Raw genomic sequence first — 12,671 nt, 5'->3', positions numbered from 1 at the left:
TAACCAAAACTATACCGTCTTGTATCCGAGCCTTACTTCTGCCTCCTTACAGTACATACGTAATTTTTCTTTTCCTAATATCAACCTCATGTAAATTCCTGTCCTGGAATGTTAAAGGGGTGAACAGTCCAAGTAAGAGAAAAAAGATTTTAAGCTATATAAAGAAAACATTGTCTAATATTATCTTACAAGAAATACATAGTATAGATAAAGACAGAGAATATTTATTGAATAAAACATGATTGAGAGATCCTTAGCTCCTTCCAATCAAAAGAATTTGGAGTAACTATATTTTTTCATAAGCATTTACGCTTTAGACTTATACGGAAAATAGATTACAGAAAGGGGTGATAAGTTATTGCAGAAGTGATACTGGAGGGCAAGCCATTATTCTCGTGAATATTTAAGCCCATAAAACGGAACACAGTCATTTTTTTTAAGAAATAGGCAAGTTGTTAGGAAGTTTTCAGGGTCATGATATTATAATGGGTGGTGACTTTTAACATTTGATTCCAAATTTGACAAGTCTAAATGAAATACATCACAGCGATTAAATAATGCTAGGCAAACACTGAATTAACACATTGATTTATTTGATACTTAGAGATGCCTAAATCCAAATACTAGGCAATATACTTTCAATTAATTACCTCGTCGTTCGTCTTCACACATAGATTTATTATTTGACTTCATGATCACTTTTGTCTAAGGTGACGTCTGTCAAAGTGGGTGAGCGAGTTTTTTTTCAGATCATACTGATATAAGTTTCATACTTGACTGTTCAATGGGGGGAGACCTCGTGATACAGTGTGGCGTCTTAATAATGTCTTGCTCCATGATTTAGCCTTTATACAATATATCAAAGAAGAAGTAGAAATCTATTTCGATGAGAATAAAGACTGTAGAGGATGTCTTTGTTCTTTGTGATGCTTTATAAGCTGTTATAAAGTGCAAAATCATAAGTTCTGCTTCACACCAAAAGAAAATTAAATCAGCGGAAGGGAAAGAATTAGAAAAAACAGAGGCAGAATACACTAATACTCATCCGCTGATGGAAAACAACCCAATGTTTTAAAGACTAAAGTAGATCACTGGCTCCCTAATAAAGTAGAGCAAGGCATTTTTTTATGTAAGACAATCATATTGACAAAACTAAAAAAAAGCAGGGACTTTGTTAGCTAACAGACTTTATAAACAATTTAATCAAAAAGGCAACTATCTATTATACAAGCGAATGGGGAACTGTTAGTAAATAATGAAGACATTAATAAGGCTTTTGAACGGTTGTATGTACATTTTTGTAAGGGTGAAAACAACTGCACGGAGGATGAAACTATTAGATTCCTGGAAAACATAGAATTTAATAAATTGAGTATCATCGGCTAGGACGGGGATCCCGATGCAAAAAGATTTTGTTGCCTTGGCCAAAAAGGGATGGCTCAACCCCCTATCGGTCCAGCCGGTCAATCGACGCCTGGACGCCAAGTACAGGCAAATGTAGGGGGATGCACTCTTGCTGTCGGCACACCCTCAACCGCACTCTTTGGTGATTGCTGCGGGGTCACTCTATTCAAGGCCTCAGTCGTCATCGCCTACCTCGTCCTCAGCGCTATTAGGCAAGAAGGAGAAAATCTTGGAGGCGCACGGGAATAAGCTTTATTCCAATGCTTCGCTGTATCTTCGTCAGGCCAACGCAGATGCCATGCTGGCAGCCGTTAACCAGAGGCTTTGGCAGGAAATAGCCGACTTCCTTCCAGAACTTCTCCTGTGCAGAGCCAGTCATGTTTCTAAGTGGGACTGGCAGAGGCTAAAATGATGGCGAAAAGACATCATGGAGTCCACCGTGGCCCACATCGACACCTCTGGCCAGGCCATATGCATCGCCACGGACATGAGAAGGACGGCCTGGCTCCGGGCTACTAAATTCAATGCGAACGTCCAGGAACGCACATTGGACCTTCCGTTCGAGGGTGGCGACTTCTTTCACTCCACCACTGACGAGGAGCTAGATAAAAATTAAAACAGTTTGCAATCTGCGAAGTCTTTATCCTTACGAAGGCCACGACCAAAGGCATACACCCAGTAACATCAATGCTCCGACAAGGGGTGGACGTTTGGAGGGTTCCGCGGCTTCCAAGAGCAGAGGTCCAGGCTGCCTGACCGTTTGCCGAGTCAACAATGGCACAAACAGCAAAAGGGGGGGCTAAGGGCTTTTTCCAGTCCCTGTCCTCCACAACAGCCTCTGAGGGAAAGAAGGCATGACGCGCCCCTTCAATTCCACGTGTCTCTGGTGGGGGGCAGGCTTGTCCTTCACGCATAGTTCTGGCGTCAGTATTTCTTGGACCCCTGGATCCTTTCTGTAGAATCTGGGTACCGCCTACCGATCCCTGCCTCTCCTCCCTTTCACTCCCACAGATTGGGACAGCAACTCTGCTGGCTGAGATTCGGTCGCTCGTCAAGAGCCAGGAAGTGGAAGAAGTCCCAGATTCCTAACGAAGATTGGGATTTTATTCCAGGTTTTTGCCATACAGAAGAAGAACCAGGCTGGCCTGAGAGTTGTGTTGGACCTTTCCACCTTCAACCTTTCCCTCCCTCTTCAAAAATTCAAGATGGTTACGGCAGCACTCATAGCGGAGACATTGTGCAAGGGGGACTGGATGTGCTCCCTGGATCTGAAGGATGCGTATCTTCACGTCGCGATTTTGGCAGCAACATTGCTCCTTTCTATGGTTCAGGATCATGCGCTGCCACTTCCAACACAAGGTGCTACCCTTCGGCCTCAGCTCGGCTCCCAGGGTGTTTACCAGACTCATGAATGCAGTGGCGGCCCTCCTCAGGGCCCAGAGCCACCACATCTACCCGTACCTCGACGACTGGCTCGTCAGGGCGGCATCACCGGAGGCGGTGCACCACACTGCCTCCGTTCTTATGAGCACACTCCATGACTTGGGATTTTCACTCAACCTCAAGAAGTCTCAATTGCAACCCATGCAGAGACTGACTTTCCTGGGCCTCATTTGGGACACGTGCTCCGAGAGAGTTTCCCCTCGGAGTACAAGATCACGGCCATCAAGAGGGCCACAGCTCACTTCCTCACCCGAGAGTTCACATCGGCCTGGTGGTACCAACACTTATTGGGACTCATGGTGGATGTCCTGCTGGCCATCCCCCACACGAGACTCGGGATGAGGACATTACAGCTGCACTTCGCAGCCTCATGGAATCAGGAGCAGGGCTCCCAAGCGGAGCTGGTCAGCATTCCTCATTCTCTCCACTGGGACCTCACATGGTGGTCCAGAGACCGCAACCTGCGGATGGGCAAGCCCTTCCGGCATCCGGCCCCGCAGGTCCCAATCACTACGGACTCCTCTCTCGAGGGCTGGGGAGCCACACTGGACAGCCACAGCGTCCTTGGAGTATTGACCCGGCAGGAGCAGGAGTCTCATATCAACTGGCTGGAACTGAAGGCCATCTGGCTAGCACTCAGAGCTTTCCTTTCAGTCATTGGGGGCAAGGTTGTCCTCGTCCAGACACTCCACCAGCATGTACTATGTCAACAAGCAGGGGGGTACCAGATCCCCTCCACTGTGCAGACTAGCCGTCGGCATGTCGGAATGGGCCCTGGAGAACAACATCTACCACACGGCCGTCCACCTACCGGGGGAGTCCAACTTGGAGGCGGACAGGCTCAGCAGGCTGGGAGCGGACAATTATGAGTAGCAATTGAACAATCAGGTACGGCAGCAGATCTTCAGCATATGGGGCATCCGCAGGTGGATCATTTTGCCTCTTGGGACAACAAGAAGTGCCAGCAGTTTGCGTCCTGGCAGGGGCAGGGCCCCGGCTCCCTGGGCGATGCATTTCAGATTCAGTGGAACGGCATGACAGCATATGCCTTCCCACCCACACCACTGGTCCACAGGGTGATCTGCAAAATAAAGGAATCTTGTCACCTCAGCATTATTCTGATAGCTCCATGGTTCTCGGAGCTGCTCAGCCTCTCGGACAGGCCACCCATTCACCTTCCAACGGGCCCAACACATCTTCTGGAGCAACAGGGGGGCAGGGTCATCCACCCGCGCCACAGAAGCTAGCCCTCCCAGCATGGTTCCTGAGCAGGTCATGCTAAGGCACCTCAGCCTCTCCCAGGCTAACCTAGAGATCATTCAGGGTGTGAGGAGCAAGGCTACCAGGAGCCAGTATAAGAGTAAGTGGACTAGGTTGTCACTGGGCAGACTCTAAGGAGATCAACCCCCTTACGCGCAAGTTGGATGATGTGCTCTCCTTCTCGGCTCACCTTGCACACTCAGGCGTGCAGGTGGACACATGCCGCATGTATTTGGCAGCCATAGGGGCCTACAGAAACTCAGAGGAGGAGGTCTTCTCCTCTTCCAACCCAATAGTCAAGAGGCTTTGACAGGCCTCGCCAGACTTTACCCGCCCATCAAAAACCACACCCCGTGTGGGACCTCAATGTAGTGTTGGGCGCCTTGACGCACAAGCCCTTTGAGCCAATGGGGTCCACGGACATCATGCTGGTCACCATTAAGACAGCCCTGCTAGTGGGTTTCACTTTGGTTCGCAGAGTCAGCGAGATCCAGGCTCTGGTGGCTTCAGAGCCATATACTAATTTTCACAAGCATAAGGTTGTCCGGCAGACACATCCAGCGTTCCAAAGGTACCCTCCTCTTTCCATCTAAACGAGGAAATAGTCCTCCCTCTGTTCTTTGCTGAGCCTAAGGACGAGGCTCAGAGTGTCCTGCACTGTCTGGATGTCAGACGCGCTCTGAAATTCTACTTGGACAGGACCAAGGGCTTCCGCAAGTCAGACGCACTGTTTGTCACCTTTGGTGGGTCCAGGCCCGGGTATCAGGCATCCAAGGCCTCTGTAGCATGGTGGATGGTCTCGGCCATCAAAGAGGCCTATGAGGGGCAGCACAAGCCACTTCCAGCTAACATGCACGCCCATGCGGTCAGGGCCAAGGCCACGGCCGTTGCATTCCAACGGCAGGTCCCCTGGCAGGTCATAAGCAGGGCAGCCACCTGGCCCACACCTTTGGCTTTCTGCAAGCAATACTGTTTGGACACCGGCTCTAGATCAGATGCAGCTTTCGGACAGGCGGTTCTAAGAAACCTATTTGCTTAAGGAGTGTCTCCTCTTCACCCTAGGGCTACATTCAGTTGTAATCGCCCATTCAGTATGGAGGAAAGGGGACAGGACGTAAGAGTAATCATAAATTACTCACTGTAGTGACTATCGTACTCTTAGTCCTTAGTCCCCTTTCCTCCATATGTCCCAGCATCCTACACCCTAATAAAACTGGTGTCATTAGGCAATGTTAATATATTGTAGATGCGTCTATGGCGACTGAGGTGTGGCACCGGAGGGCAGAGTCAGGGCAGCGCATGCTCCCAGGGCTGCATCCCCACGCGCCTGTAAATTTAAAGGCGAAGAAGGTTTTTTCTGGTGAAAAAGGTTCCGTCTCCCGTCCCTAGGAAGGGACACCCATGCAGTATGGAGGAAAGGGGACTACTACGGTGAGTAACTTATTTTATAGGGGACCAAATAGCAATCTAATGGAAGGTGATTGTACTGTGCCGAGATCTGCAGTTGCAAGGATAATAACATGGGGTAGCCCGTGTGGGAATGCCAGCTTCTTCAAAGCAGTTTTTGGGCACAATACCCCATTACTGCTCTCAGTAAAAGAAGCCTCAAATACAAACACAGACATACCACATCTGGCCTCTGCATGAAGGTTAGGAGGAGTGAGTAGAACATGGAGTACATGATTAATATTCTTCCCTGAAGAAGCTTGCATTCAGTACTTGTATACATTGGTACAGGATTGTGAAACACGTGTTGGACGGTTCTTTCTTTCTTAGCACCTACTATGTAATCAACTGAATACTAAGTATCCTTTTGAAACTAAAATTGAGATTACAAAAGATTGTATTTACAAGTATTCCATAGTGCCCACCTCGGCCCCCTTTTTCAAGCCAAGGAGTGTACGTTATTTCAGCATGATTTTCACTTGAAGACCTCTACCTTATCTTGAAGTACTTTCACATCTTTTCCACTTTTTGACTGTTTTGGAGACCTGACAGCTTTTTTAGTGGCATCTACCCAACTTTGCATCTCACAGGGGCGACCTGTTAATTGACACAGATGTCGAGAAACAAAAAGCATCTTTTTGTGATGATAGTTTAAATTGACTGTTTATAGGTTCATACATTAGTTTCACAAGAGTAAACACAGATTCTCCATTCTTTTGAGTGCTGATAGTCTACGCCATATCAGCCTTTGCTCTCTGATCCTATTGAAAAGTAGACTATTTCAGGTTCACACGCCCGTCAGCCAGGCTTTTTGGTTTTGTAATCACTTTCACTAAACACTATATATAAAGGTGATGATTGTGTACGGTTACGCTGCCCCTGGTTGCCTTAATCTCTATGATATTGAAGATTGTGGCCATCCTCTACTCCAGCTCTCATGTATTTATTTTATTTTTTTATTTACTTGTTCATAATCAAAACAAAATTTGATTTTGACAAGAAATCACCTCTCATATGTCACATGAAAGCGTTGCAGAAAGTACAGTGTGTCATAGCAAGCGGAGCCGAATGGGGCGTGTGGGAAGGGACTTTGTTAGGGAGTACTGGGTGAGGTTACACTCTCTGTTGCTTGTTTGAGAGCGGCCTCCAAAATCTTTACCGCCGCCGTGGACCTTTTCGCCCGCAATCAAACGGCACCACCATGTATCTTCCTCACGAAGTGTTGCGCCATACATTAGGGGCAGTAAAAAAGCTTCTTGCAGGTACGCCGTTTTGTCACAATTTAGTAGTAAATGCTTTACAGTTTCCACCTTTTGCGTCTCTGGGCATAGTCTGCATATTTTAGTAGTGGATTTTGTCCGAAAGGCTTTAATTTCTTGAGTTAACATGAGGTTGAATCTTATTTTCATGAAATTTTTCTGTAGCCTTTTGTCAGGAAATTTTATACAGTAATTTAAAGGTCTATTAAGCTGATTTGTAGTCGGTGGTAAGTGAGTGAGCAACTTGTTTGCCATCGCTACCTCGCATGTTTGAATCCAGTCCTCCTGAGCTATTTTTCTTTTTATCTTGGCGGGGTTATGAATTAAGTCTTCAGATGTACAAGCTATATCCGCCAGATTTTTTTGCAGTTCTTGCTCCCATTTGTTCAGTGCTTTGCATTGTCCTTGGATAAGTTCCTTTTAGATCGCTTTAAACAATGGTGGAGCGTCTGGAGAAATGACTTTGCACAAAAGTCTTATTTGTCTTTGCTTGACAGATGCTTTCAATGATAAGAGGCCCAGCTCGCGCCTGATAGCTGAAATAGATGTTGATTTCGGGAGGCCCAAAACTGCTTTCCACAAATAACCTTCCAACTTTGGCCAGATCGTATCTTGAATGTTTAAAGCTGCATCCATTGCGTAGGTTATTGATGGGACCACCTTTTGCTTATAGAATTGGATTGCTGGTAGAAGAGAACAGTTTCCATATTTCCGATCTACAAGTTTGGTCGAGTGGTCAACGTTTTTATTTTTGCCCACAAGGCCAAATGGATAGCCTTTTCTGAGCGCGTTGCATCGAACATTATTCCTAAATATTTTATACTGGAGACAATCTCTATCTTCTTGTTCTTCAGGAACCAGTGTCCGTTGTTGCTTGCAGCTGAACAGGTTTTTCCCATGATCAGAATTTTTGATTTGTTGGTGTTTATTTCCAAATCGTTATCTTCGATATATTTGGCCAAGTTGTTGAGTTGGCGTTGAAGCCCAATTTGGGTCTGATCTATAAGGATCAGATCGTCTGCATTAAAAAGTCTGGATATTGCGGTATTTCCTATTTTTGGGGGAAAAGCTCTTATCGCCGATTGGGTGTGTTGGTAATCTCCCAGAAATGCTATGAAGAGGGCCGGGGCAAGCGGGCACCCCTGCTTCACGCCTCGTTCCGATGGAAATTACTCAGACATCAGGCCTTGTTTGTTGAGCCGAACTCTCAGCTTTGTATCTGTGTGCAGAGCGATCACGGGTCCTAGGATTTCACCCGGGCAGTTCCACTTTGATAGCTTTGACCAAAGTTTCCTACGCCCAATTCTATCGAAAGCTTGTGTCAGATCCATGAATGCAATGAACAGTTTTGGGGCGCCGTTCTTCACTTTTTCTTTTATGATGTTTAGTATCATAATGTTGTTGCTTGTGCTTGCGTTTTTGACAAAGCCTGTTTGGAGTTCGTCGAGGCATGGAGCTGTTCTTGCCCATCTGTGAAATCGGGATAGGAGAAGAGTTGCGAAAATTTTCCCCATAATGTCCAAAAGGGCTATAGGCCTGTAGTTCGCTGGATTATCTCTACTTCCCTTTTTGAAGATGGGCACTATCAGTGCTTCTGTCCAAGTTTTAGGGATTTGTTTCTTGGCCTGGCTTTGGTTGAACATTTTGGATATTAGGAAGGACCATTCCTTAGGATGTTGTTTTAGGTCCATGTTAGTTAGACCATCAGGGCCCGGTGCCCTAGATCTTTTCAGTTTAAGTATCGTGGTCAAAATCTCTTCTTGGTCTGTGAGATCAGCCCAAGGAGTCGCTGTAGGGAAAGCAGTTGCTTCTGTTGTTTCAGGCAATGGTGCAAATTGGGCTACAAAGAAGGAAATCCAGATTGATTCTGGTATAACGTTTGATAATTGGCTGGCTGACTCGATGCTTTTATTTTTGATCAGTGCCCAGAAGTCTTTTGTATTTTTGGACATTAGGATTTTCAGCAGTTTTTCCGCATCGTTCTGATACATTGTCCCTTTATGATGTTTCAGCCATGCTTTATATGATTTTGCAGCCGCAATGGCAGTTTCTTTTTGTTCGTTGTTATCAGAAACTTTAGCCAAACGTCTCAGTTTATGGAGTACTCTTCTTTTCATCACCACTTGCAAGTCATATTCATGGGTCTTGTATTCAATCGATGGAACTTGGTTTCTTTGCTTTTTCCTGTACTTCACAAGTAACAGGAGGTAGTTTGGCCTAATTTGTGAGGATATGTTGTTATCATCTGCCTCGTCAAATTTCCGGGAGATATCCGTGATGTTAGCTGCTGAAAGTTGGATTCGAGAGGGGTTACGTAAAACCTCCAAGTCGAAGGGATAGAGTTCTTTGGGAGTATTTACTGACACAAAGGTCGTTGACAGCAAATTGTGATCACTGGCTTTGGTTCGGTAGACTTCATAGAGATCGAAAGATGAGAGAAGGGAATGTGAGACGAAAATATAATCCAGTGTGGCTGAGGTGTCCAAACGTTCCCAGGTGGAATCATTGGAAAGCGGCCGCACAGCGCTGCCACGTTGTGAAAATTTCTGGAGTCCATAACGTCCGACCATATTGAACCGCGTTCTAGAGATGGCGACAGATGGGGGTTTATCGCGAGTTGGTCGCACCTCGCGTTTAAGGGTCTCGACAAATAAGGATGTAATCAGTGGCCAGTTCGATGGTAAATTTATCTAGGGTGCCTGCGACGGCGTTGCAGAACTCAGTATTGGTTGTTCTTTGTGGATTCCAATACACGTTTATAATGGTTAAACTGGATTTTGTTTTCTTTCGTGAGGAGTTTTCCATTTGGATCCATTCTGTTTGTAAGGCCAAGATACTGTATGATTCTATTACTTTTTTTTTAATAGAGATGCCCGATCCAAGTTTGACTGCGGTCAAAAGGCCGGATGATGGTCTGCCAAACAGGCCCTTACTTGCCCGTGAAATACAGGTATCATAGCCGTCAATCGTTGGTAAATCCGTCAACCAGGTCTCCTGGAGACAGATGATGTCGAACTGTGCCAGGTCAAATGCATCTGATTTAGTTAAGTGTTCATGGCCTCTCGTGTTCCATGAGCACAAAGATGTTTCTTTTGGTTTAGAGACGTGTCGAGATTCTTGAGCAATGTTGTATGTTGGCGTTGATGGGACGTTTCGTTGTTATGCTTGAGTATTTGGGTTTAGCACCTTTTTCAGCCATCTCCATGGACCAATGGGTTCACGTTTTTTGTTATGGGACCAGTCAGCGCTTTGCTCAGTGAAAGAATTGAGCCTTCGCTTGTTCACCCATCTGTCGTTCTTTCTTATGTATTCTGTGTGATTAGATCTCTTGTAGTTTGCATTGTCGTTTGTTGAAATGTAATTTGCTTGAAATCGGCCTTGCTGGCTTTCCGTGTACCTCCTATTCGTGTCGTCTCTTTTCTTTGTAATCTGAATCTCTGTGCCCGTTGGATGAGCAGGGTGATTTTCTATCGAACTGCTTGGGGCATATATGCTTTTGTCAGATGGTGCTGGTGTAGTAATTTCCTCAAAGGCAAAACCCATTTCCTTCAAGGTTAAGATCACGTCTGATTTGAGGTTACTGCTTGCTGCCTTTGTGACGTGGAGATACGCTTTTGCCTTCTTGTGCCTGTGGTAAGGTTCAATCAGCACCAGATCTGCTGTATCCAGGGATTTCAACTTTGGAATTTTAGCTAGGATCTTGAGGATAGTTTTTCTGTTGAGTATCACAAAGTTTTTCCCGGCCGTCAATTGCTCCATCTTGAAAATTCGAGCTTGGGAGAGTCTCGAGATCATTTCTGAGCCTGTTCGTGGTTGGGCCTTATTTTGCTCCTTACTGGGCTTCTGCTTTTTTCTTGGAATTTCGATTTTATCTGAAGTATAGTTCTCATTTTGTTGGGTTTTCTTTGGCGGGTCCAAAGGAGCTCCGTCTGGTTCTTCACAGGCGTTGGTTTTGGGGCACTGAGTTTCGGCGTAGTTGCAGAAGGTTCTCTCGGTTTCTCCTGAACGGCGGTGTTTCCTGATGTGTTGGCCGCCAGTTCTCAGTTTTGGTCAGTATTATCCGCAGTCCAAGCAGTGAGTAACCTAATAGTCAGCAATATTTAATCAGGTTGCCATGTTGACTGCAAGGAAAGGACAGCACACATTTTGTGCAAGTGCTTTCAACCGTCAGTGAGAGCCAATGCCAATTGCTGTTAATATTCCACTGTCTACACCAACCACCTTAGCAACTTGATTCAGCACCTCTTTCATGAGGGTTTGATTATTGGGGTTGAAAGACGTTTATGTGTGGACTTTCCAACAAGCAGTGGATTGTACGACTAGCTGTGAGTGACCATATCAGTATAATACTGATAGGGGTGAACAATGTTACATTAAAATTTTCTAGTACTTTAATAATTTCAGCGTTCTACTAATACACTTTTTAAGCAGCATGTGATATATGATGCAAGGTGGGCGGCCGGAAGTCTGAGCCCTCCTCAAAATTCAACTATCACTACAAATTAACAAATAGTCATAATGCAAGTAAGTGTCTTGACTTTAAACCTTTTGTGGTTCATCTGTGCGCTTTAGTTGATTGTCTTTGAGAATTGATAAGAAAACACAAAAGTACGAAAAAAGAAGTAGACATGTGGTGAGGAAAGATTAACAGGAGGTAAAGCGTACTGTGAAGTATACAATAGACGTTAATGTTTTCCCCCCAACCATGACCCTTTGCAGAAGTTTCTCAACTTTTTTCTCCACCGAATATCGGTTTGTAGAGGTAAGTAAATGTCTGCAAATAGTCGAGGATTATGCGCCATGTTTGTTTGCTACAGAAACTCAAGAGAAGTTGGTTCTCTTTGTGATCTTGCAGTGGATATTGATGTACAGTATTTATTTTAACATTGCTATAGCATGCTGGTGCTTCATTCCCTCTTGCAGTAAGTTCCTTCTGGTTCATGGTCTGTTGCTTCACCAAGTTAACTTCCTTGGCCTACTTATCATGATGTGTACGATTGTGTCAAAAACAAACCATTGCTCTAATCACTCGACATGCAGTTGCAGCGGACAGCAATTCTTCCGATATCTATGTGGTCGCCTATGCTTTTCAACTTCTACATGGAACCCCTCAGGCTTCTTATTCACAGATTGAACATCACAGTCAAGCAATATGTAGATTATGCACAAATCTATCATAAAAACCATGGTACAAGATATTGCCCACTTCACGGAGGGCCTTGCAGCCATTTAATACTGTGGCAACATAACTTGGGTCTTAATCTTCAAAAAACAGAGACTCTGCCCTTCTCATCTCATCGAACTCTGAACTAAACAGCAAATCACTTTTTGTGGTGTCTCTCTTTTTTTATTCATAACAAATGTATTTATTAATTCGCCTTATCGGTGTACCCCATCTTGATATTGTGGATGATTGAGCTATAAAGACAGCACTGAATTAATGCTGCATCTTTAAAAAACACAGCATGCATTAGACTGTTGCCAAGTGTATAGGCAATGCTGGCCTTGTAAAACTGTGTGTATATCCTCATAGTAGGCACTATAGAATTATTGAATATCACAAGCATAGAAAGATGCAACATACTATCATTAACAATACCTTCGAATCTGGTCTAGTTGATTGACAGCACCTCTGTATTTTATGCCCATGTCTTAGAGTGAATTAGTAAGCAGGTTTGCCATTCCAGGTACAATGTTTACAGTATGTTGCTGTTGTGAAATGTAGAACACAAGAATGTAGGGCACTAACCCTGTGTGTGGTCAATTGTTAAATGCCACCCTTCATGTTTACCTATTCGTGTTTTACTTACGATGTTCGTGTTTTGATTCACTGTTTTAGGTAGGGTCTATGTCGTTTTC

General features: G+C 44.9%; 1 protein-coding gene across 13 annotated transcripts in view; it reads left to right on the top strand.

The window, feature by feature from the left end:
- SNX14 (sorting nexin 14) overlaps positions 1 to 12,671 on the top strand; it is a 2,214,134-nt gene that overhangs the window by 465,616 nt on the left and 1,735,847 nt on the right. The window lies entirely within an intron of this gene.

The sequence above is a fragment of the Ambystoma mexicanum genome, chromosome 4p (assembly GCF_040938575.1).
Source record: "Ambystoma mexicanum isolate Mex_15411 chromosome 4p, UKY_AmexF1_1, whole genome shotgun sequence".
NCBI lineage: Eukaryota > Metazoa > Chordata > Amphibia > Caudata > Ambystomatidae > Ambystoma > Ambystoma mexicanum.
The sequence above is the reverse complement of the archived record's forward strand: the minus strand, read 5'-3'. Positions and strand labels throughout refer to the sequence as shown.